Raw genomic sequence first — 25,977 nt, 5'->3', positions numbered from 1 at the left:
AAAAACATTTAATGTCAGTAAAATAAATGGCTGGTTCTATCCTTCATAATAATTACTACTTTTTTCAACAGCAGAATTTCTCCTGAGATGATATTGATTACTCTGATGATTTCCCAAACGACACATCACAGTACTTTGCAAATGAATTGTTAAAATCTGTTTTCTATACTCTATCTCATTTCAGCTTTATTTTTTTGAAACACAAGTATTGTAAATGTAAGCCGAATCATTACAGTAATCATAGCATATTTATTTTCCCCACAAACACACCATTGATATCAGTATGAACATTCAGTGTTACCAACAAATAGCCATTTGCAGCATGTTCTCAATACGTTTGGAAAAAACAGATACAACTGCCAGTGAGGTGTGTATAAATACATACATACATATATATATATATATATATATATATATGTGTGTGTGTGTGTGTGTGTGTGTGTGTGTGTGTGTGTGTGTGTGTATAGGGACGCAGTGGCTCAGTGGGTTAGGACGCTGAGCTTGTTGATCAGAAGGTCAGCAGTTTGGTGGGTAGAATCCTGAGTGCCGCGTAACAGAGTGAGTGCCTGTTACTCGTCCCAGCTTCTGCCAACCTAGCAGTTCGAAAGCACGTAAAAATGCAAGTAGAAAAATAGGGACCACTACGGTGGGAAGGTAACAGCACTCTGTGCGCCTTTGGCGTCTAGTCATGCCGGCCACGGCCACGTATGTATGTACGTACTGTATATGCATATACATATGCATAAGTATATATCGCTATTATTATTTTTTGTTGCAAGCGTATCTAAGATGCTTTCCTCCTTCTATTTTCCCCCTAACAACAACCCTGTGAGATGGATTGGGCTGAGAGAGTATTACTGGTCTAAAGTCACCCAACTGGCTTTCATGGCTAAGGCAGGACTTGAACTCATGATCTCCCGCTTTCTAACCTGGTGCCTTAACCACTAGACCACGTGTGTCAAACTCGTGATGTCACGTGACATGTTGCAACGTAACTTTTTTCCCATTGATGGCAATGGAGTGGGCACAGTTTGGGCCAGCAGTTTGACAACCCTGCACTAGCCAAACTGACTCCCAGTAACAAAATATATATGCTGTGGACCATTTTCATCTTTACATGGTGTACTGTTCGATATCTAGCAGGAAATTACTAAGCATATAGTACTCCTTTTTTCTAACCTTAGCTTCGTTGTTTAAAACAAACACATGTATAAATGCCTTTGACGCACCCTTTTAAAAAAAAGCAGTTAAATAGTATCTGCACTAATTTCAGAAAGATCAAAGCATTCTGCAGTTTCAATTGATTCAACCATGATTCGCTTTTTTTCACCTATAATCTCATACATTGAAAGTAACGTAGTTGGCTATTTCACAAATTGATATTAAAGAGAAATGAACCAATATATTATTTAGCTGATGTGGGTTTTAAGTCACCTCACCTCCCAAAAGAGACAGTTAATATTCTGGAAGTATTTTACCAAAAAAAAACATAAACAAATGGAAAAAAAATTATTCTAAATATGAAGAATGTATAGTAAAATAAATACAGGCATCACATATTGCTGTTAAGTGCTGCAAACAAGATGCAAAAGAAAGACATATTTATGTTCTTAGTTCATATACCACAAGCTAACTGTCTCTAAGTCATACATTGATCTCTCAATTATACTGTATATAGTTTAAAATTACCAGCTCAATATTAGCATACCTTTTAAGAGGAACGGTAAAAAGGTTTTGTTCACCTTTCTATCAATAATTATACTCCTTTATTTCAGAGTTATACTAATTTAAAGCTCTAGGCATCAAATTTCAAAAACAAAAATTCCTAAGTATCTGGAATCATATTTCTTCTATAGCTCATCTTACCACTAAGCTTTGGCCCCCTCCCCATTTCTTTATTCACAATTATAACTTTGGAAGAACCTGTTTTCAGGCTAATAAGACTGCCAAGGATAGACATAAATCACTAAAGTATGTCAAATAAATAAACGACCAAGTAAGCTTATTTTAAACCAATTTTAGAGCTACACTCTTCAAAACAGATAGAAATTAGTAAGTTAACAGTAATACGATGCAAAAAAATAAATAATAAAAAACAAGATATAAACATTACATGAAACAAATGTCCAATTTCTTCATGAAACTTTGCTGCCAACTTAGGGAATCAAAGTTTGCCTTGAAGAGTTCCATTTAAACGTCACTGAGGAAACCATAATTTAAATCGATTTTTGGAAAGATTTGAACCATGATTGGACTGCCATTTGCAAAAGACGAAACAATAAGGGGTAAAAGACGACAGAATTTAACATTACATCTGAATGTAATCATGGAGCACTGAAATCTCCATTGTTGAGTTTAATAGTACATGAAAATGATCCTAATTACTGGAAGCAGTTCTTCCTTATTATTATAATCATGACTGAATCAACATTAAAATTACTGATGAATATCTAATGTGGCAGATAAAACATACAGCTTTAGCCTATAAATTTTATTATCCTTTAAAGCTAGTGTCCTTCAGTGGATTTTATTTGTATAAACAGAATCATTTTTTTAAAAAAAATGATGGCTGAGTCAAGTATTAGTCATCAGAGGTTATGGCTTCAGTTGTAATAAACAGCACAGCACACCCCAAAGAGCTACAAGAACAATTCTATTTGTACTTTTCAAGGCCACTTTCAGATGTGTTTTTATTACTAAGTTAACTCTTTCACATATTCCAATAGTAATTCCCAATCTACCAACAGACATTTTTGTTATAACCTATATGCCAAGGGTGAGCATCATTTGCCTACATACTGAAAACAGACAAAATATGCCTAATATGCAGGCTAGGGCTGGACTTCAGCTTCAAAGAAAAAGAAAAGAAAAAGCAACCCCGAGCTATGGAATGTCAAAAAGCTCCTTCAGACCACACTCCTGGGCTGAGCATCCCAAAAGTCTATCAGTTTATTAAATTCATTGAGTTGAGAAGACTTGTTGTGATTCAGGGTCAGCCTGTGGGTTCGGCAGTTGGGTCGGACGATTCAGAGGAGGAGGAGGGGGGTGTTGGAGAGCTTGCTGATGATGGACTTGAGGCTCCGCAGAGCCCTCAGCCAGGTCCCTCCCACCTGGTTACGACGCAGACCCAGCTGTGTGAGCCTGACAGCGTAGATGAAGATGACCCACAGCTGGCCCTGTTCAAGGACGCCCGACGCAGGAGGCAGTCAATCAGGAGTAAACAGAGGAAGGCAATGGGGAACCTCAGAAGGAGGCAGAGAGAAGCCACGCCCTGAACTGTTTAAAAGAGAAATGCGTGGGAGGGCTGGTTTGCTGAAGGCAACCGTTTGAATAGCTCCTGTTTCATGGTTCGTGTCTTGTTTTGCTCTGTTTGCTTTTGTGTCCATAAATTTGGCAGGCTTAGTTCCAGCCTCTTGCCTTCTTGTAAAGGGGTTGTCCCTGCCTTATCTGCAGGGCCAGTAGTAGGATGGTACAGAACAAGACTATTGTAGTAGAGGAAGAACCGAGTAATAAATTTTCCTTAACAGCCACCAATGAGAGTGAAGGTTACACCCCCACACATAATCTTTATGTTTAATACCAGATTAATCTTCAGTAAATAATATCCTACTGAATCTGTATTCATAACTATATAATGAATTAGAATAGTGCTTTTCAATCTTTTCACCCATTGTACCACTTTTAGGATACGGCAACATCTGAGCACCACCAGTTGCCTAGCAAGGTGTCAAAAACTTGATGACCAAAAAAAAAAAAAAAAAAAGAGGAAAAGTGATGAAGTACAGGTAGTCCTCGACTTACAACAGTTCGCTTAGTGACTGTTCAAAGTTACAATGGCACTGAAAAAAGTGCCCCCCAAGCCACAACCGAGCAAGACACCTGCCTGCCCGCCCGGAGGCACTCTTCCTCCTGTCCAAGGTTCTCATTGTTGTGAGCATTTCTGTTGAGGATTGGCAGTGGGGGTGGGATGGGAGTGTGTTTGGTTTTTATTCCCCCACCATCTGCTGGGTGGTTGCAGCAGGTTTTGGTCACTTCACATGACCCTGGGACACTGTGACCGTCATAAATATGAATCAAGCACTGATCCTGGCGCTTCGACTGAGCCCTGACAGCCCTGTAGCTCCAACCATCTCTCGCTCAGGCTTGTGCGGTGCTGCCACCAGTTCAGCTCATTCCCCTCCCCCACTACCACTTTTCTAGGATGGTTGCGTACCACCTGCCAGGTGCCAATGTACCACAGTTGGTACCCATACCACTGGTTAAAAAGCCCTGAATTAGAATCACCATGCATAGCTTTTCAATGAAAGGTTGTATAAATTACTAGTATTATTGATAGTGCTATTTGTTTGTATGTGACTACCCAACAATCAGATAAAAGGTTCCAATCCTAAATTGCTGCTTGTTTATTTCAATGGACACATAAGTAAAAGGTACATCATTAAATGTAACCTTCAGAATATCTATTTATTTTAGCATCAACCATAGATCAAACAGGTCTTTAAATAAATCAGTCAATCCTCAGTTGTCTGTATGGTGTGGTATGCCTTGTCTGACATTAGCTTCCTAGAAGTCTGTGGCATCCATCATAATTTAAGTTTCCAAACAGAGATGATGCTTTAATTATAGACCACAATTCTTTTCAGTGCAAAACATTCCTTTCCTAATGTAAGCTTTTTAACAGCATGCCAACAGTTTCTCGCTCTCTTCTAGATTTCTGCCAGAGAAAACTCTAGTCTGTATACACAACTATTTTTGAAGGAAAAACCTTTGACTGCTTTAACACTATTTGAAAGTGTTAAGAAAATACCATATTAAGTATCATAGGAATGGCATAGATGAAACAGTTGTCATTACAGTATTATAAAAATCTAAAAAGACAATTTCTATGATACTTACAACAGCTAGTCCTTTTTGTAGCTTAATGGGAGCAGAGAGAGACCATATAACATTATAATCTGTTCAGAATAAGTGGCCTGAATCAGTAAGAAATTCACATCTTTATTATGTATATCAAGGTTAAGGACATGAACAAGACTTAAAAATCAAAGTGCAAGAAAAAAAAGAGCAACTGAAGTGTTCAGTTTTTATCTCTGCAGCTGCTGTCTTACACAGAGAAAAACAGAATAATTGGATAACAAAAACACTACAGTTTAGAATATTTTTAATAAAGTAAAATAAAAATAATTCATATCATGTTTCCTCTGATGCCTGTATTGCTCTATATATCCTGGATCTCCAATTCTAGATCCCTGGGAACTGGATTATTGATTTCTTGGCTTTGAACAAACTGGAAAAAACATGCTCCACTCCTCCCAAGGGAGAGAAGGCATAATAATAATAACAACAACAAAGCTGAAACTGTTTCACATTTAATATGTGAGTGCAACAAAATTGCCCAAACTGATTACAAAGCTAGACATGACCGAGTTGCTAAACTAATCCACTGGGCATTGTGTAAAAAATACGACTTGCCTGTGTCTGAACATTTGTGGGAACATAGGGTGGAAAAAGTTGTCGAGAATGAGAGGGTGAAGATCTTGTGGGACTTCCAAATACAGACAGATCGCAAATTGGAACACAACACGTCAGATATCACACTTGTAGAGAACAGAAGCGTACAGCTGATTGATATCGCTGTACCAGGAGATGCCAGAGTCGAAGAAAAAGAACTGGGGAAAATTACAAAATACCGCAACCTGGCCGTCGAAACTGCGCGATTATGGATGAAACGTGTAACAGTGATACCCATTGTCATCGGGGCACTGGGAACTATGTCCAAAAACTTTACAAAACACATCAAGAAATTGCAACTTCCTGCAATAACTCCAGCAAAGCTACAAAAAACTGCGCTACTCGGAACATCTTACATTTTAAGGAGATACCTGGTTGATACCTAGGATGCTGGCAGCAGCCCGTGTCAACCATTAGTGCCAGTCAATTTGAGTGTTCAGTTGACTGAGTTTCATGTTTTATGAATAAAAGTTTTATAATAATAATGATGATGATGGAACGGTCTCTTCACTCTTGATCTATTGATCAGAGTTTGAATTTATCAGGCTTTTGATACTCTCTGCTCAGTATAATAATGTTCTTTATCTTATACTTCTTTACTTTTTAAAATGTAAGATGCCTAGAATTATTTAGAGTTGGTTGGCCCCTAAATTCAATGAAATACAGGTAGTCCTTATTTAGCAACTGCCTTCTTTAGCAACCATCCCGTTACAACACTGATGAAAAAATAATTTTATGACCGTTCCTTGCATTTACACCTGTTACAGGTCTGTAAAGCAAAGGAATGCTGAAGTAATAACATAAACACAATTGTGATTTCACTTCACACTTAGCTTAATAGCTGAGTATTATTATTAAATGAGGACTACTTGTAAATAATGAAACAGATAATTTTGTCCTACCTTTTCTACGTGATCTAGATCAGACATGTCAAACACAAGGCCCGGGGGCCAGATCCGGCCCGTGAAGTGGTTTCATGCGGCCCGCGAAGCCATCCTGGAAACAGTGAGGAAACAGCCCCCTCTGCCTTGGCCCTGGCCCAGAGACCCTCCTCCTGCCAGAGACCCTCAGATCTGTCCCACTCCTGCCCAGGCCCCCATAGGCACCCTTGATGCGAACGAGGTAGAGCTGGCCACGCCCACCCAGTAGGCCATATGCACTTTAGCCATGCCCACCCAGTAGGCCACGCCCACCCAGACCACGCCCACCCGGCCCCCTGAGGGCAACCGCAATGCTGATGCGGCCCTCAGTGAAATTGAGTTTGACACCCCTGATCTAGATCATGGGTGTAGAACTCGCCGTGTCTCGTGGCATGACGTATCGTGACTTTTTTCGCATTGCCAGAGCTGGGGTGGGCCCAGCCTCCACATGATGCAACCAGCCCGCAGGCAGGCAGTTTGATGCCCCTAATCTAGATGACGTGATTATTTTTTTCCTGACAGAAACCTGCTTTTAACCCTTTGAATCCTTGCTTTGTGGTCTGCAACCTAATCTTGCAGGTATGACTTCATTTAGCATGTGGCTGAACTTTTGGCAGCTTCTTTTTTTCTGTGAATCTTTTGACTTTTAGAGTACACATTTAACTGCTGCAAGCTTCCTTTTATAGCGACTATAATGGTGAACTGGACTGCTTAGTTCACATTATCAATAATAATCCATAATGAGTATTTATTCCAATCTCAGAAAAATAACTCAGAATTTAGCATCAGGAGTTAAATGGCCCACTTCATTCAGTGGTGTACAATAAAATCCACACAGGATTTTAAAAAATAAGTCCAAATTGTGGCTAAGGAATGGATACTAGAATTATGAGAAAACGCTATGGCTACAACTTTGTTGGCTGTATCTTATCATTTAAGAGTGTATTTTATGATTTATGATTTATGATTTATCTGTTGCTTGTATGTATACTGAGAGCGTATGCACTGGAGACAAATTCCTTGAAGTGTCACACTTTGCCAATAAAGAATACTCCTATTCTTATTCTATTCTATTGGCTACAACTAAATGTGGAAATCATTCTAGCATTTTGGTGATCCTTTACCAGCTGGATGAAACATGAAGAAGACACTGATTTATACAGGCAATGTAAATGTTAAAACATGTTTCCTGTCTTTACTTAACCTTTTTAAACCTTCTTTTACATTTATTTTGCATTTTGAGTCACTGCTAGCTGCCCCAAATATCATATATGCATAACTAAGACAGAATATATAATGTAAAATAAATAAATTCCAGTAAGTGCCCCAGTGGCCAAATACTGTACTAGCTGTACCATGTAAGCAGAATCTCTAAACGTGAATTCAAACAGTACTAAAATACAAATCACCAGAAACATTACTGTGACAATAAGGCTTTCAAATTAACAAACTATAATTCTATGGATCAAATAGTATCAGTATAAAACTCTGAATCAGGAACTCATTCATGAATGCTTCTCCAAGGAAACTAACTTCATTTTCAAAAGTGAAACACGTAATTCTTGTCAGTGAGGCAAGAATGACTCAGAATAAGGAAAAAATTGTGTAAGGTATTGGTTTGTTTCCAGTCTTTTTACGCTATCTGCCAGGAGGCAGTGACTCACGAATGCACTTGGTTTGCATACAGAATGACAAAGCATCCAAAATATGGCTAAAAGATCCTGGCTCAGAAAGCCATTTGCTGTAATAGAAATAGCAAGAGAAAAAAAATTTCTCTGCATATTTTACTCTGAAGTCTTAACAATACTCACAATGCAACATCCGCAATCATATTTTGGAACAGAGATATGAATCCAAATCACTTAATTGAAAAGATTAAATGGACCATAGCAAGACTAAGAGGGAATAAAGAAAGCAAATTATTATTATTGTCGCACAATCAACTAGATGTTCAGATTGGATTTGGCATTTTTGTCCACTCTATTGAGTCCTTCACAAGGACCTGGGATAGGCAGATGTCGAAATCTGTTGGTGTTACAGGTATTGTCGCAGGATATAAGCTGTTCCAAGTAAAGCTGCCTTTTGAAACTGATTGATTTGTCAATATCGATGGTGTTCAAGTGATGCTCCAGTTGTTTTGGGATTGCATCCAAGGCAACTTATTCCTATTGGTACTATCTTTGCTTTTTTTGCCACAGTCATTCTATCTCTATTTGTAGGTCTTTGCAATTTATTTTATTTTATTTAAAGTTTTTTTCCCAACTGTCCCCCATACATATCAACAAATATACTGTAATATTTTATCAAGTATTGACATACATTCTTTTTACATTCCTATCTACAGTATCAGATACTCTTAATAACATAAATACATACACATAAATTTTGGTGTTGCTCGTCCATTTCCCCTTTTACTGTATCCACACTCCTTCTCTCTCTTCCCTCTTCTCTACCTTCTCCCTTTCTTCTCTTTCTTCCCTCTTCTTCCTCTCCTCTCCTCTTTCCTTTAGCGCTCCCCTCCCATTTCCCCCTTCTCCTCCTCTTCTCCTCCAACTTCCTACTTCCTTCCCCCCTCCTCTACTCTCTTCCCTCCCTCCTCTCCTTTCTTCCCTCTCATTCATCTGCAGATACAATTCAGGGGTAATGTCTGAGCAACTCCTCTCCCTAGATTTTCAATATCTATATTAGGTATAATAACATTAATTTTCCATTACGTTAATACTTCTATAAATCTGACCTTCTCGGTATATACTATAAATATTTATACTAGCTCCGGTTATCCAATACTGTGTCGCTTGGGTCTCCCTTCTTATCTCCTCCTTTTCTTTGCCTTTTATTATCTTCCCCAGTTCCTTTTCCTCTATTCTGCCATCTCCAGGAATTGCCATGTCCATTATTCAGACCTGTTCGTTTTTTTCATTGACAATTGTTAAGTCTGGGGTGTTATGTGGCAGGGGCTAGTCTGTTTGAATACTAAAGTCCCAGAGCACTTCAGCTTTTTCGTTTGCTATTATTCTATTATAGACCCACGAGTTCTTGCTTGCAGGCAAACAGTTATTTATTTATTTATTTATTTATTTATTTATTTATTTAATTGGATTTATATACCGCCCCTCTCCCGAAGGACTCGGGGCAGTGTACAGGGCAACAGCACATAATATACAAAAATTAAAATAAATTAAACCAAATAGCCCAAGCAATAAAACACGTTCTAAAATTTAAAATTTGGAATTTAAAATCTAAAACCCCAATCCCTCAGTCCAGGCCGGCAAGTTCAAATAACCAAGTCTTCAGGTCGCAGCGAAAAGAGCGAAGGTCGGGAGCCATCCGGAGCTCAACAGGAAGCTGGTTCCAGAGGGCAGGCGCGCCCACAGAGAATGCTCTCCCCCTGTGGGCCACCAGTCGACATTCCCTGACCGACGGCACCCTGAGGAGGCCCTCTCTATGGGAGCGCACAGAACGATGGGAAGTTAACGCCGGCAAAAGGTACTCCCGTAAATTTCTTACAGATCTTTCAATGCACCATTGTTGCTAGTTTGTCCTGCCGTCGTTTGTAGTCAGTCTGTGCAATCTTCAGCAGCAGCGAAGCAGATGGCCCACTGTTTCTTCAGCTTCCTGGTAGAGATGACATTTGCTATATGTTGCTGTCTTCTCAATTCTGGCTTTGTATGCATTTGTTTTTAAGGCTTGGTCTTGTGCAGCCAAAATTAGCCCCTCTGTCTCTTTCTTCAACTATCCTGCTCTTAGCTCCTGCCAGGTTTTGTCATTATCTACTTTCTCTGCTATTTTTTTCAATGTACTGGCTATGTAATGCTTTGGCTTTCCATGCCTCCTTTTTATTCTTCATTTGGTGCTTCTCATAGGCCAGTTTGGTCTCTCCAGTATTCAGTAGGCCTTCCTGGTATACCAGCTTCAGTGCATCTTATTCACTATCCTTCAGATATTCCTCCAATGCCCTTTCTTCTTCTTCAACCATCTGATGTACTTGCGACATTCCATGCCCACCCATTTTACTTGGTAAGTAGTCTTGTCAAGGTCACGGTGTGGATGAAGGGCATGATTCACTGTCATTATTTTTCTGGCCTTCCTATCCGGAACCTTTAGTTCTGCTTTAATCCAGTCCACTATTCCAGCTGTGTATTTAATGACTGTAACTGCCTTGATTATATTTCCTCCACTGAGTTAGGACTTTTAAGATCTTCACTCTCTTGATGTATTCATTTCTAATCCTTTTCTTGAGTTCAGTCCTTTTCTTGATGTTGTCAGCTTGAAGGTATGTTTATAATGTTCATCTTCATTCCATAGGACATCTTGATTCTCTCAGTTTTCACTATTTTTCGCCTATTGATGGTGAGGGTGGCACATTTGTCCAACCCAAATTCCATTGCAATACCTGGCGAACAGTGTTGAACAGCAATTCTATTTCAGATGATGTTTTTCCATACAGCTTCAGGTCATCCATGTAAAGAAAGTGTGATAGCCTGGCAGATTTTTTTTTATGTTAGATAGCCATGGCCTGAGTTATTCAGTATTGTTGAGAGAGGAATCTGTGCAATGACAAACAGTAGTGGCAATAGTGAGTCTCCTTGGAAGATTCCTCTTGATATTATCCTGTCCCATTCTATCACCATTGACCAGCAACTGTGACTTCCATTGTGCCATTGATCTTTGCACAAAACTTCTGATGTTTTTACTGACTCTTGTTATTTCTAGGCATCTGATTTATCCAATCATCTAGCAGGAAATCAAATGCCTTCTTGTAATCAATCCATGCTACATTAAGTTGGTCTTCTTTCTCCTGCAGTTTTTCCAAAATCATCTTGTCAATTAGGAGCTGATCTGATTGCTCAGCTGTTGGGACAGTTTTCTTTTTGCTCATGGGGAACGAGCACGTTTTCAACTAGATGCTGTTGGACTGGATCAGCTACAACATAACAAGTAATTAGGCTTCTCAGAGGCACAGCAAGAATTCTTTACTCTCTAGATCAGTGTTTCTCAACTTTGGCAACTTTTAAATATGTGGACTTCAAGTCCCGGAATTCCCCAGCCTGACTCACTGGCTGAGGAATTCTGAGAGTTAAGTCCACACATCTTAACGTTGCTAAGGTTGAAAAATAATGCTTATTCAGAATATTCACTGACCTGAAACAAGACAGGTCTAGAAAAAAATAAAGCAATATATGTATGGGATCTACCTACTGGAAAAATCAATGCTGTGGGTCTAAGCTCCAGGATTTAAAAGCTAGATCTCTTTGTTCTACTTTTCTAAGTTAAGGGACTTTGCTGGCCCAAGATACATTATCTATGTAGACATAGCAGTTTTCCCTTGTGGTGGAAATAGTAGTTCCTGCATCACTAGCTTAATTCATTATAGCAAGCATTATACAATCATGCAAACAACACATATTCCTCTTAAGTATCGCCAACGAATTGTAACTGAATACTAAAAGTAGACAGGAAACATGAATGATTTGCACAAGTAAACTTGAGCATTAACTTCAGTGAGACTGTCAACTTTATAGATTACTGCAGTTTTAAGTATTTCATAAAGACATTTACAGACAGAATATTTATGCTTAGCCTTTAAAACAGGAACATCTTTCTATATTTTAGCTTATCAAATCAGCTAAAGCCTATAAGGATGTGAGATAAAGCACACTTATCTGGATTTTTTTATCTGTTTGCTTCACTGCTTAAAATGAATCTTGCATTCTGTTCCCACAGTGATAAATGCACCACTAAAAGCTAGCATGCCTTACACTGAAGAAATGCTGGACTATCCAGCATTGAGTCAGAAGCACTGAGGCACTTCTGGGTTGAAAGGGTTAGCTGTTGTTTATTCTGCTAGGCAAAATAATATTCATCACCATTTCAGGAAGAAGATTTTGCAATTCAAAGTTCTTCTGCAGGACAAAAATGAAATTTGCACACTGTGTTAAAAACTGCTACATCAATGGATTTAGAATGCTGGGATATTTTGCACAATATCTAAACAAATCTAAAATTAAAGGCCTGTTTTACATAGCTAGAAATCTGCAAGGTCACCTTGGGAAATTTCAGCTATCAGGAAAACTGCAGGTCAAACATTTTCCTAATGCTCCCCAGATTCAATTGTTCACCAAATGTCTTCAGATTTGGCCGACTGCCTCCCATATCAGAATCACAAGTAAGAGAATATGTATGAGAGAAATTCCTCCTTTTTTGCTCATATATTCCTTAAGTTAGTTTAAACCTGGAATGAAAATACTAAACAAGTATACAAAGTTTCTGTCTTTGAAGACATTTTAATACTAGGAATGCCTTCAGTGTGGCCTTTTAGAATTGTGAACTACACAGACCAGTTTGCATGTTTTAAGATCCCTTTTTCCCCTAAATATTAAAAATTGAATTGTATAATATTACATGAATGAATGAGGCTTCTTTTTCTGTTTATTGTGTACTTATGTTAAAATACAGCACCTTGAAGAATAATGTAATTGGAATAGTTTAATTCAATTTTCCCCCTGCCTTTTAAAATGTTGTGATGTAGTCTTGTCCCCTTTTGCTGCGCTGGCATGCCACTGAAATGTTGCTGTGAAAGCTGAATGCTATGCTATGCTATGCTATGCTATGCTATGCTATGCTATGCTATGCTATGCTATGCTATGCTATGCTATACTATACTATAGCAAAGAGATAATTTTCAATTCAGAGCCCTCTTTATATTTATTCTGAAGGAACTTAAATCAACCAACATAGTCAAATGTGTGTAGCTTTTTCACCTCTATAATTGTAAAGATGTAATTTTAATTCATGTTGCTGGCTATTTAACAAAAATTGCACTGCCCTGTACATTACTGTATCTTAGAAATGGTTCAGAAGAAGAAGAAACTCTTGATTGTTTTTTTACAAGAAAAAGTCTTTCTTGCACTCAAGACAAACAGAATGCTTTTGTAAGGGCTTTCAGAGTCACTATGTTCTGTGTAACAGATTTCTTCCTATATATTACAAGGATGATTGCAGTCTTATGAATTACCAAGAATCGGAAACTCATTCTGGGAAATCATTTGGCCACACAATTGATTTAACATAAAGGGATAGCAGGCATATATATAGTTTTAAGCAAATGTAAGAAAAAAGTACTCTTTATTTACCATAGGATATTCCAAATATATGTAATCCTGGATGTGAGGCTGCTTCAGTTCAAACAATGCCAGATTTTTCTTTTGCCACCTTAACTAAGAGACAAATCAGTACTTAGCACATCTTCATAGAAATGTAAATATGATGTCTTAAATTGGGCATTATATACAGGAACCATTTAGCCTAGGTTATTAAAGCAAGCTCACACTTTTGATAGGTTCAAATTCAGTGCATTACATTTATACATTTTTTAAAAAAAATCACAAGTGTCACTCACTACCTGTTGGAAGAATAGGAGAAAGAGGAAGAATTAAAAATACACACACAATGGAGTGTCAGGAAAACAAGATGACAATATGAGACAAAAATGAGCGTATGTATAAGATTGGGATGCTGTTGGGCCAATTTATCGAGCTTCTTAAACCACAGCATAAGATTATTTTGCATAGTATCTGAAAAACACTCCATCATAACAAGCATGCATTTTAATCAAGCGACAAAAATGTATGGTATCAACTTGTTTGTTACATTTGCCAGCCCTCTAAAGAACTTTTAACAATTGCATGGAAAGCAGTGTAAAAAAGTCTGACATAACTGATGATAAAATGTGTGAGTTCTGAAGATGGTCGCTATTTTAGTTGCAATGTTCCACAAGTGTTTTGGCTGCACCTTTGATACTTCATTAAGAATACTATGTTGCTCCAGCAACCATTCCTATTTATTCTGGGATCCTGGGCAAACAAGATTTCCACCCTAAGCTTGATGAAGGTCATTCTGGCAATTGTGATGCTTAAGCACAGGTTATTATTATAGCATGCAGAGCAACCACTCTTAAGATTTCCATCCTAGCACAAAATCCTTATTTGCTACAAATAGAATAATTCTGTGGGGAACGGTTTCTAACATAGTTGTGATTTCTGAACTGATTGCTGTTAACTGCATAGAAGATCTTGCCAAATTCAACACCTTTTAGCTAGATGTATATTTACATCTTCATTAACACTCTACTGTTAATCACTTATTTAAAATACTAGTGTTTTTTTTACAAATCAGAAAGGGAATGTAAATATTAGAATAGCCAGATGGAACTTTGCACCAATGAATCCAAATACCCTTTAACAGAGGAAAACCTAACATTACCCTTTATTCTAAAAATAATAATTCTGCACTTCAAGGACTCTGTAAAGCTATTAAGGTATTTTTTTTGTTTCTAATTGGATTTTTTTTAAAAAAATCTTCAAATGTGCTGAGTTTAGATTACTTGCAGTTGGAACTGGGTTTCAGACTAATATACAAGACTAATATACATTTTGCTCCCCAAAATTCATTTTTGTTGCAGAAGTGAGGAAACAAGTTTAGTGAAAACATGACGATAGCCTCCTTGACAATCAAATAAAACCATGCAGATCCACTTAACCCTGGCAACTTTTAGTATTTTTTTTCTTTGTATGTCAAATTATATATTGTCCATCTCATTCACACAGTGATTTTTAGTGAACATCCCCCTTTTAAGCTTATCATCCTTTTTATGCTTAAATGGAAGAATCCTCTTATCTAAACCCTTAAGAGCAACCCCAGAGCATGCGTGCAGGCATATGTTGTATTTCGATATTCTCTAAGGCAGCATTTCTCAACTTTCGTAACTTTAAGATGTGTGGACTTCAAATCCCAGAATTCTTCAGTGAGCATGGCTGGTGTCAAGTTTCCGACATATGGGCTTTTCAAGTGACTCTGAGGCATTGTTTACCTTAAAAGTCCTTTATTAGCCTAATACACCGGCAAATGCTTGCTCAAAAGAAGCTGGAATCTGAAATCTCCACCCCTTGCACAATATATTAAAACACAATTCTCCACCTTTCTAATTTTGTCATTAATCATATTCTCCAATTAATTTAAAGAATCAGTTTCCCTTCCGTTAGAAGACCCGCCAAACCCTTATCTCCTTAGTGAGAGAAATAGCCTTGAAAGTGCATTCCTACTCATTCCCCCTCCTAACCTGAAACTAAAGCAATACACTAGTCTTAAAGCAATACACAAGTTTAACATATGAAACGGCTACTTCTTCATCTCTTGTCAAGCAATAACATTAGATGTTAGCAGGGTTGACAGCTGGCTGAGAATTTTGGGAGTTGAAGTCCACACATCTTAAAATTGTCAAAGTTGAAAAAGACTGCCTTAGAGAATATTGAAATACAAAATATGAACATACACATGCTCTGGGATTGCTCTTAAGAGTCTAGATAAGAGGCTTCTTCTATTTAAGCATAAAAAGAAACAGCTGTGGCAGGGACAAGAGAGAAGTGGCTATACTAACTAAAGTGACTATTTCTGCAACCTAGACTGGACACAACAAAGGTTGAAAAGAAATTTGTATCAAGCCCTATGAACTTCTCTGTTCTGACAGAATCAAACAGGGCAATCAACTTCCAAGGGATTTTACAGCATCCAAGTGGTAGTAGCAAAGGTACCATCCTACCATGCAGGATCAAAGAAATTATGTCTGATCTATTATTCACAGAATTGTTTTTTGCCTCCAGGAGCAGTTGTAAATTAACTACTTAAGGTTCCGTAAAGCCCATAAAGAAAAGGAAAGCCTGTCAATATGTTTAACTTACTCAGACTGCCAAACACATAAAGATGGGGTAGGGGATTTACATTTTGAACACCCTTCATCTGGGCGTATGAACGTTCACCAAAGGTGACCATTATACTGCTGACAATTTGGTCACATGCTAAGGGAGGTCAAGCTGTGAGTTAAGAGAACCTTACTCTTTTTAACACAGAGAAATATAAAGATTATTTTTCAGTTTAATCATAAAAAGGACAAAACAGGAAGCAATACTGCCAAGTTTAATGACCCTATTCTTACATCTGGGAGATATGGGTGACCTACCCAGGAATTTATCTCCTTTTATCCGCATTTCCCTTTGAAATAAACAATGACACTTTAAGACATTAAGATGTTCAGGGCTCCACTCAGAACGAACATATCCCCAAGTGCACAAAATTAGATGTTCATGATTTGAAGTGAGTGAATAATACAAATGTTGGGTGAAGAAGGCACCCTCTACAGGTCCACTAACTCTGGAGTCTAAAATGGCAGTATTGGATGCCAGCTATCCAAGTACACCTGGGCTCTGTATGTTCTGTTCAGCCAAGCTAGGCTGAAACCTAAAAGAACTATTCCAAAACTCAGAAAAGATATTTTACTGGGCTGGTAAATCTAATGCTAGAATGCAATGTGAAAAAAGACGATACGTAAGCAAGAGTAGCATAAGAACTTATGCAAACAATGGTAGAAAGGGCTTGACCAACATTAGGGGGTAGGTCACAACATTAGGGGATAGGATACCCCTGCAGCCTCTGAAGCTTCCCTTGGCATCAACCAAGTGACCATTTGGCAGGAACCATTTCAAGGAGGGAGGGAGGATATCAAAAAAATCAAGAGGCAAGTCTGCATGATCAACTCCCCTGCCACTATTTTTACATGTGATGAGGAGAGTAAATAGGAAAGGCATTTGTGTGCTGGACTTGAGTTACAGAAAAAGCATTATTTTTTTTTTTGCTGTTAAGGCTTGCCCTTCAATTTGTTTCAGCCTCTGGGAGATAAAGAGGACAGTTTTGATTTCACCAAAGTTCACAAGGTAGAAATATTCAATCTTGTTTCATCTTCTGAGAAATTGGTCCATATGTACATACAATATAGTTATTAAGCCTTGGGGTTAAGCTTTAAATATTCAAAACTGAAAAACAATGTGTCAGTGTAAATTAGTATTTTGCATATTTTAGTGACATGATCCTGTGACCGAGGAATCAGAAACTCTGATTTACTCCTTTCCCCAAAAGTAGTTTATTTTTAGTTTAATATTCCTTTCTTAAGAGAAGCAAATCAGGTATCCTACTTTTACACTTCCCAAAAATAATGAGAAATATTTCTAAACTCTTTACTTGCCCCTACAAGCTGAAGCAGCTAAGTATAAATAATTATAAGCATGCAGCACCATCATCATCAACTAGAATTTGGAATTCATTCACAATATTTGAAATATAGAGAACAAAAAAAAATCTTCTTTGCACACGGAAAAGTGTACCTCTGTACCTGAATTTGGTGTAATTTTTTTTCCTCCCTGGTATATTCCGCTGTTCAAAATCTGTTTATGTTGGATACTTCACATTCCCATCGGCCCTGTCATCTGAATTGATATTACTGTATACAGTACTGTGAAAGTACCATGAAACTCATTTAACAGACTAATCAGATTGAGGGGGCTCATTATTCACCAGTATCATTTCAAAGTACCACATCATGACAAGTTATATAATTTGTATAATGAAATCATTATGTAAATTATATCAATGATATCATTACACAAATGATGTAAATCACTGCAGAAATATCTGTCACATGAAATGTTTATTGTAACAAGGTCTATTAAACCAAGGTTTCGCTGTGCCAAACGGAAGAGACCTGCTGCCTACAGCTATGAATGGTACGGACAAAAATAAGTAGTTTAGGAAGTATGTCCTCCAACGTAGGTTTTTTCTTATTATTATTATTGAATTTCCCATTGAGAAATACTTGGTCAAGTGCCTTAGGAAACACTTGACAATTCCTGATAAAGCTGAAAATATGACACTACTGTGTGACCACAAACACATGTTAAGCTGCCATAGTGCCACAGAATCAAAAGTAAATTATTCTTTGTTAGATCAGGTTTCTATCAACATTTAAGATACCAGCAGTTAAATGTGCTATGTTATCAGGGAACAAAAAAATCCATATAAGCCTTTTAGTGTAAACGTAACCTCTTCCCTCTGCCACAGGGGAACATCCTTTTTTGACCTAAGACTGCTGTTTCTTAAAAAATGTAAGAAAGATAAATACTATTCAAAACTAATACAAGAATCCTCACTTTGTTCCAGGATCATTTACTGGTAGAACATTTACAACCATTCTTCCACTACTCAAATAATTTATTTATGTTCAGCTTTGATATCTTATCTAAACTGTTATATACTGTTAAACTGATATTTAAACTGTTAAAGCAGAAAAATATGCTCTTCTAGACCTGATATTTAAAAAACATGAATTTTCCTTTACCAGGTGCAAGTAGTAGAATACACACACCTAATCATTTAAGATGCAATAGCTTAAATACACTTATTTTCAAGTGAATATATTTTGCAACTTGTAGAATCTAATGGAAACTCAAGCAAGAGAGGTCAGATATTCTCACTGAGTAGAACTATATACAGTATAATAGTTCAATATTTGAAAGGAAAATACATTGTGGGATATTATGAAATTATGAAGTCTGCACATGATACTAGATTGAATTCAGCATAGCGAAAAACAAAGTGGTCTGTGAAGAACTCTAAACATTATTCCTCAACATTGGGAGAATGTACCATGCTTGCTTACAAATAAAATCCTTAGCCCCAATCCCTGACAAAAGATTCTAATCCACATGTATTTTTACTTAAAAAGCAGAATACAGCATTTTCATGCCTCATGATGATTTGTAAATCAAAATAATTCTCACATTAAAAACAGGATAAATTACCTCAACAAAAGTAGCTCACTTTCAATCATGAGATTTACCACCTTCAGCATTAATCTCAATCTTTCACCAGAGGACTGTAGCCCTAAAATTAAAACATAGTACACTTTTCCTTATTAGCATAAATTAGATGGACTATTTCGGTGGCAAAATTAGTTGGACTGTTTTCTTCTGGCCGCGTAGATTGCAGTAGGAATAGGAAGTCTGGAACATGAGACATTAATCTGGGATACTGCTGATATTTCATAGGGCAGAGAAAGTATATCAGGGAAGGAAAAAAGGGCAACAGATTCTGTTTTCTACAGTCTGAAAAAACTGAAATTACATTTACAGAATAGTTAAAAGTTCCTATTTGCAAAGCTTTCAGCAAGGAAACATAAAGTACCCAAATACCTCAGATTAATGAGTAATAATTTAGTTTATAAATTATAAATAATTTATTTTATAAATGAGTAATATTTTATTTATATCTCACATTTATTATTTTTATAAACAACTCAAGGTGGTGAACATACCTAATATTTCTTCCTCCTCCTATTTTCTCCACAACTACAACCCTATGAGGTGATTGGCCCAAAGTCACCCAACTGGCGTTCATCTCAAGAACTCCCAATTTCTAGCCTGATGCCTTACCCACTAGGGGTCGGCAACCTTAGAGCCACATGGACCCGTTTCCCAGAGGGGAAAAAAACACTGAGAGCCACAAAACTCATGTGCGTGTGCGCGCACAAGGGGAAGAGCTTGATTGAAGAGTTCACCCATTAGGTTTGTCAGCTTCTCAGAGAACAGCGTGAGGCCACTCTCTTTTTTACACACACACACACACACACACACACAGAGAGAGAGAGAGAGAGAGAGAGAGAGAGAGAGAGAGAGAGAGAGAAGGGAAGCGTAAGTGCCCCTCTCTGTCTCTCTCTCTCTCTGCAAATGGCGGAGGACGACTGGGAACCGCATGAGAAGGCTGAAAGAGCCGCATGCGGCTCCAGAGCTGCTGTTTGCCGACTCGTGCACTAGACTAAACTGGCTCTATATAGTTACTATAGTATATACTTGCATTTAGCATGAATGTAGAAGTTACTGGACCTTTGAAACCACTGCCTCTCTCTACTTTTCTGCATTTTAGTTGGAGATAAAATGTTTCCTGAGGGATTGCCTGACATTACATGACAGCATTATCTATCTAGCAAATGTCTGTCAAAAATTTATCACATGCATGAGGCAGTGAAAAAAAGTTCATGAAAAAAGTTCAAGATGGTAACAATTAATAGTACAGAAGTGAAAACTCAACAGCAAATCTCTCTACTTTGTCCTGCTGACTATGTGCAACTATTATGTCATTTTTACTCCCAAACATTTTGGGGACAAAGGGGTATACTAGCTTCATAAAGCCATATGTAATCCAATATGCAAGCGGAGAAAAGATATCTACTCAGGAATTAGTGAAACAAGGACTTAATTACCATTAATCAGACACTTGTTAAAAAATGAATTATATCTAATAATGAAATTTGGAGGGAAATAATCCTCAATTCTTAAATAAAATCATTTTAGATTTCAAAATGAATCATACATCAATACATAGCTTACATTTGATCAATTATACTATTCTATTAAATGAAATAGTAATAAATGCATATTTTCCCACTTTTAGACCCTCAAACTCTATGTCTTCAATAAAGGTAGGGTTTCTAATATAGATCAGAAAAGCCACCTCTTTATATGGAAGCGGGAAAGAGAGAATCCTCCAAAACTCTGCTTTATTATCTAGCACAGGCCAAAAATATGCTGCCAATGGGACTCCCAAAAGCCCACCATAGCACAAGTTATTCCATCTGTCATCTGCAGGAAAAGCTGCAACACTTCACCCCAGCTGGAATGCCTCTACAGCAGGGGTGTCAAACTCAATTTCATTGAGGGCCGCATCAGCATTGCGGTTGCCCTCAAGGGGCCTGGTGGGTGTGGCATGGGTGGGCGTGGCCTATTGGGTGGGTGTGGCTAGAGTGGGTATGGCCTACTGGGTGGGCGTGGCCAGCTCTACATCGTTGGCATCAAGGGTGCTTATGGGGGCCTGGGCAGGAGTGGGACAGATCTGAGGGTCTCTGGCAGAAGGAGGGTCTCTGGGCCAGGGCCAAGGCAGTGGGGGCCGTTCCCTCACTGTTTCCAGAATGGCTTCGCGGGCCGCATGAAACCACTTCGTGGGCCGGATCCGGCCCCCGGGCCTTGTGTTTGACACGTCTGCTCTACAGCCACAGCTCTAATTCAGGCCATCCTGCTCCTTCTACAATAGGTTCTAAGATACCCAGAGAAGATATTCATGTTGTGGGTACGTGGACAGATCTCCCTCAGAATCTCCTGCCAAAAATGAAATCCCGATATCACAACTGATTAGACTGGTTGGCTGACCTTGCGACTAATTTATGTGCACGCCACAAATTGTGTTTATTGTGTTATAGACCAACAGATTAACTGCCAATGTCTCCTATCTCCAGTTTAAAGCTGTGGAAATAATATATGAGGACCTCCCATCATACCGTAAGTATGATTCCCACAGCAGGGATTCTGTGATAAGCAATGCTGGTTTGTTATATAAGCTTGTATACAGAAACTGGCTGAGAATGCTTACAGAATTGTACTCCATCACTTACCATTCTATAACATCTTTACTCATAGGAAATTATCTGTGCATATGCATTCTTATTGTAATTACTCTTTTCTGCAAAGGTTCTTTACCCTTCTTGAAGAAAAGAAGCATCCTTCACAATTTTCTTAGCCAATGAGAAAGACGTTCGGGGTTAATCTTGAGGAAGGTAGTTCATTATCTACCCCAAATTAACTATAATAATTATTGCAGAACCTACTGTGTGGAGACATCTTTCTGCTAGAGTTTGGGATCAGCTTCAGTTCTGGCACTTTGAAGAAACTCAAAACACTTGTGGGGGTCTGGCTTGTTTCCTATATTAATGCTTACGTAGCTGTCAATACGTAAATAGGTTACCATAACTGGACAACCCATCCACCCCAAAAATTCTCCATCCATTTCTTCTTCCATACAACATACAAGTGTTGTCCATTGGTCATGAATGACGGAACAACAGACTGCAGTAATTACAGAAACATAGAAAAAGCGTGCTTTTGATCTGTATTTGTATAAAATTTAGGAATTTATAAGCTTCACTTCTGAAATATACTTTCCATTATCTGCTAAGTAGCACGTGGGAAGTTCTACAGAGTCAAAGCCTCACTGCTCATCCTGCATACCTGCAATGCCACAGATCATAATTCTGCCATAGGAACATAAGGCACTTGCTACCTCAGTCTACTTGACATTGACTAGAACTGGCATTTCAGGGTTTTAAGCAGCCAATTTTCTAGTTCAACCCAGAGATGCCAGGGATGAATTTGAGATCATGGGTATGCAAAGCAATGAATTACACAATTACACGGGTTCACAACCAGGCACAAGAAGCAGCGGCACATGAGATAGGAATTGCAAACCTGTAGGCCTGATGATGTTCTAATCAGCAGAAGCAAGATGAAGAGGGACCAGGGAAAAGCTATTTTCTATAGCATTATCCTTTAACAGAACTCCCTTCCAAAATTGCTTTTTCCTTTACCTGACCTTAATTATTTTGTACCTAATTATCATGTAACCTTATTGTTCAGCCAAGTTTCAATTACATTCTCCTCCCTGATAGTAAACAATTCTGATGTCGTTTTCATAAAAATCAGTATATAAATTGCATTAATTAAAGTAGGAGGACGCTTCCGTAAATATTCTCTAAGTAAACTAGTTTGTGATAAAAAAAATTATTTGAACAAAATGCAGTTAGCTCAGAGTTCTGAATAGAAAATAATAATTTTGATTTTTTTCCCCAGCACAGAACCACAATGTGCATTTAAATTTCTTACTTGCATCAATTTATCCTGAAATAAAATTATCTGGCAACTTCATTTAAATCTGCTCCCTCCCTGTCCCAATTCAGATTCTGACAGTCACTTAGTGAAACAACATTGAAATTCGTGTCTTTTGGAAATATGAGCAAATATTCAGCCTATGTACATATGTTTCAAATCAAGCCAAAGAGAAACATGTTATTAAGAACTACTTTATCTTTTAGCTAGTGGCATCCTGTTGCTAACCACTTAGAGAATAACAATCTTTATCATTGTGATTACATGCTCGATTTTCACTAAAGTTCTGCTACTGTAGTTTTCAATAGTCAATGAATTTTGCAGTTTTTAACTTACTGCCAATATTTTAAAAACTATTCGGCGAGTAAGTTATAAAGTATATTCAATTATTTTCAGACTCCATTCAAGAATCACTGTAAATATAATCTTCCAAGATGGCTCAGGCATTTGATCTTACAGATGACCGGTTGCTAAATGAAAGCTACACTGCAGGTTGTGGTACGACCTTGGAAATGTGTTTTACTATGAAAAATACAACATAAGATATTCTTGTTATGTTACCATATGGCCATAACCATACAGCGTATTAGCGCTAGCAAAACAATTTAAAGCCATGTGAAATATTACTGTTCTGCACAACTTTGAGCACATTAACAAATAAATAAAATGAATTTCTCTGATTAATTTAACTTTAAGAGAGACTTAAGACGATACTTTAATATGTCTGCCATTATCAAAACTTGGGATTCTCCAACCGCACAGGAACAATTCATTTGCCACATATTTCAAAATGATACTGTGGGTAAAGGGGGAAAACCTCCTGATTTTTTTTTTTTTTTGGCCCCTGATAACATCAAAAGATCTTTCCGAGCCCTTTCCTTCCATTCAGCACCACTGAGTTATATAACACGCCCTGATGTCAGTTCCAAGTTTTTAAGCTTCGTTTATAGGTTTATCATAGCACAGCCCTTGAAGCATGCAGCTTTCTTCTCCTCCCCCCCCTCCCCCCCCCCCCGGCGCCAAGGAAAAATACCCTTCCCGGGCCCAGCTTCTCTGATGACATCGTTAATGCAGAGCAGAGCAGCTCCCGCTATGCAGGGGACGGAGCACTGACTGCAAAACCAGAGAAGGAGAAGAAAAAAAAAAGTCTTTGCCCTCCTATTCCCAGGGCTTTTTTTTTTTTCCTCACAGAACGCTCATAAAGGAGTTCCGGCACCTTTTTGGGATGGACCCTTGTAGGGTAGGCAAGGCGGGTTTGTTTTTATTTGTTTATTTATTTATTTATTTATTTATTTATTTATTTATTTATTTTCATTTATTTTCATTTATTTTAATTTGATTTGATTTAATTTAATTTGTATACCGCCCTTCTCCCTAAGGCAGGGGTCGGCAACCTTGGCTCTTTTATGACTCGCGGACTTCAACTCCCAGAATTCCCGAGCCAGCTATGCTGGCTCGGGAATTCTGGGAGTTGAAGTCCGCGAGTCATAAAAGAGCCAAGGTTGCCGACCCCTGCCCTAAGGACTCAGGGCGGTTATATGACATGTGTGAGTTCCGGCACCAAAGCACTGCCTATGACTATCCATTTGCAGCATGAGAGAATTAAGGAAAACCTATGATCCGGTTGTTTTGTTCGTTTAAAAAAAAAAAAAGTAGGCTGTGTCTTAAAACTGCAGCGTTATTTCTACGGGCACCCAGGAGCAACCCGCACTTTCCCCGGGGGCTCCGAGACCCGCGCGCCTGCACAAACACAAACACAAACACAAACACACACACACACACACACACACAGAGAGAGAGAGAGTGTCAACAGCGTGCGCCCAAGAATGCAGAGCTACTTCTCTTCCTCGGTCGGGCTGAGATGGGTGTGGACGGGGGCCTGAGCTGCTAAGCTAGTAGCTGCTGCTGCTGCTCCTCTCCCTCCCCTGCCAACAGGGAACCCTGGCCCGCCGCAGTCGTCTGGCTCGCCGGCCTTGTGCGCAGTTCCGTCCTCCGTCCGCACACAAGCCCATTGTCCAAGTCTTGCAAACGGGCCTCTCCGACCCGGCTCGCCGCTGCCGCCGCTGCTCTGCGGCGTTTACGACGCTCCCGTTATCCGCATCAGTCGTTCTCCCTCCAGTAGCAGCGGCAGCCGCTCCGACAGGAGGACTGGATGCGGAGCGAGCCGCGGCATCTCTCCCCCCCCCCACGGGTCGTTTTCTACCCTAACCCCACCCGCACCTCCTACCCCGGGGGTCGCTCCCTCCCCCTCCGCCACCACCACCACCACCATCATCATCATCATCATCCCGGTCCTTCCCCGCGCAAAAAAAAAAGCCCTTGGGAAGAGAGCGGCGGCAGGGGAGAACGCACCTGAGTTAAGTCAGCTCCGGGCGCGCTGCAGGAGGAAAATGCGGACACGCGTGGGGGGGGGAGGGCGGCGGTGGAGGGAGGAAACGGCGTGGAAAGCGGCGGCCGTGGCGTCGCCCGCTTGGTTTTCGCGAAGGAAATCGAAGTCCCGCGAAGAGCACGCGAAGGCGGCGGCGGCGGCTCCTCCAGGCAGCTCCTGGGCCTCCCTCCTCCCTCCCGTGGCTGTGCGGTCTCGCCTTCCCTCAACGCCTGGCCGGCGCTCCCGCCCACCCGTCTTGCTCGGAGAAGGCCGGCCGGGCTGTGCCAAAGACCTGGAAGCGCAGAGCCTGCCGGAGTCGGATTCAATGCTAAGTCATCCTCCCCCCTCCCCGAGCAGAGCCTGAGCGAGGCCCCTTTCCCTCCTCCTCCTCCTCCTCCTCCTCCTCCTCCTCCTCCTTTCAAGAGGGTCTTGGCAAAGGGATGGCAAAGCGCGTGGGCGTGCTCAGCAATGCCCGAAAAGGACTCGGAGCTCGCTAGCTCTCTTTCAAAGGATATCGGAGTGAGCGGCTTTTTACAAAGCAGTATAGTAGGCCATCCTGAGGAGAAATGACCCTTGTTTTCGT

At 39.3% G+C, this 25,977-nt stretch overlaps 1 protein-coding gene across 1 annotated transcript in view; it reads right to left on the bottom strand.

Annotated features, from left to right (window-relative positions):
• OSBPL6 (oxysterol binding protein like 6) overlaps nucleotides 1-24,076 on the bottom strand; it is a 90,131-nt gene extending 66,055 nt beyond the window's left edge. The window contains exon 1 of the mRNA XM_083349327.1: nucleotides 24,060-24,076. The gene's annotated coding sequence lies outside the window, so the exon portion shown is untranslated. The remainder of the gene's footprint in view (nucleotides 1-24,059) is intronic.
• Between the last annotated feature and the right edge of the window lie 1,901 nt (nucleotides 24,077-25,977).

The sequence above is a fragment of the Vipera ursinii genome, assembly GCF_947247035.1.
Source record: "Vipera ursinii genome assembly, chromosome: 1".
Taxonomy (NCBI): Eukaryota; Metazoa; Chordata; class Lepidosauria; order Squamata; family Viperidae; genus Vipera; species Vipera ursinii.
The sequence above is the reverse complement of the archived record's forward strand: the minus strand, read 5'-3'. Positions and strand labels throughout refer to the sequence as shown.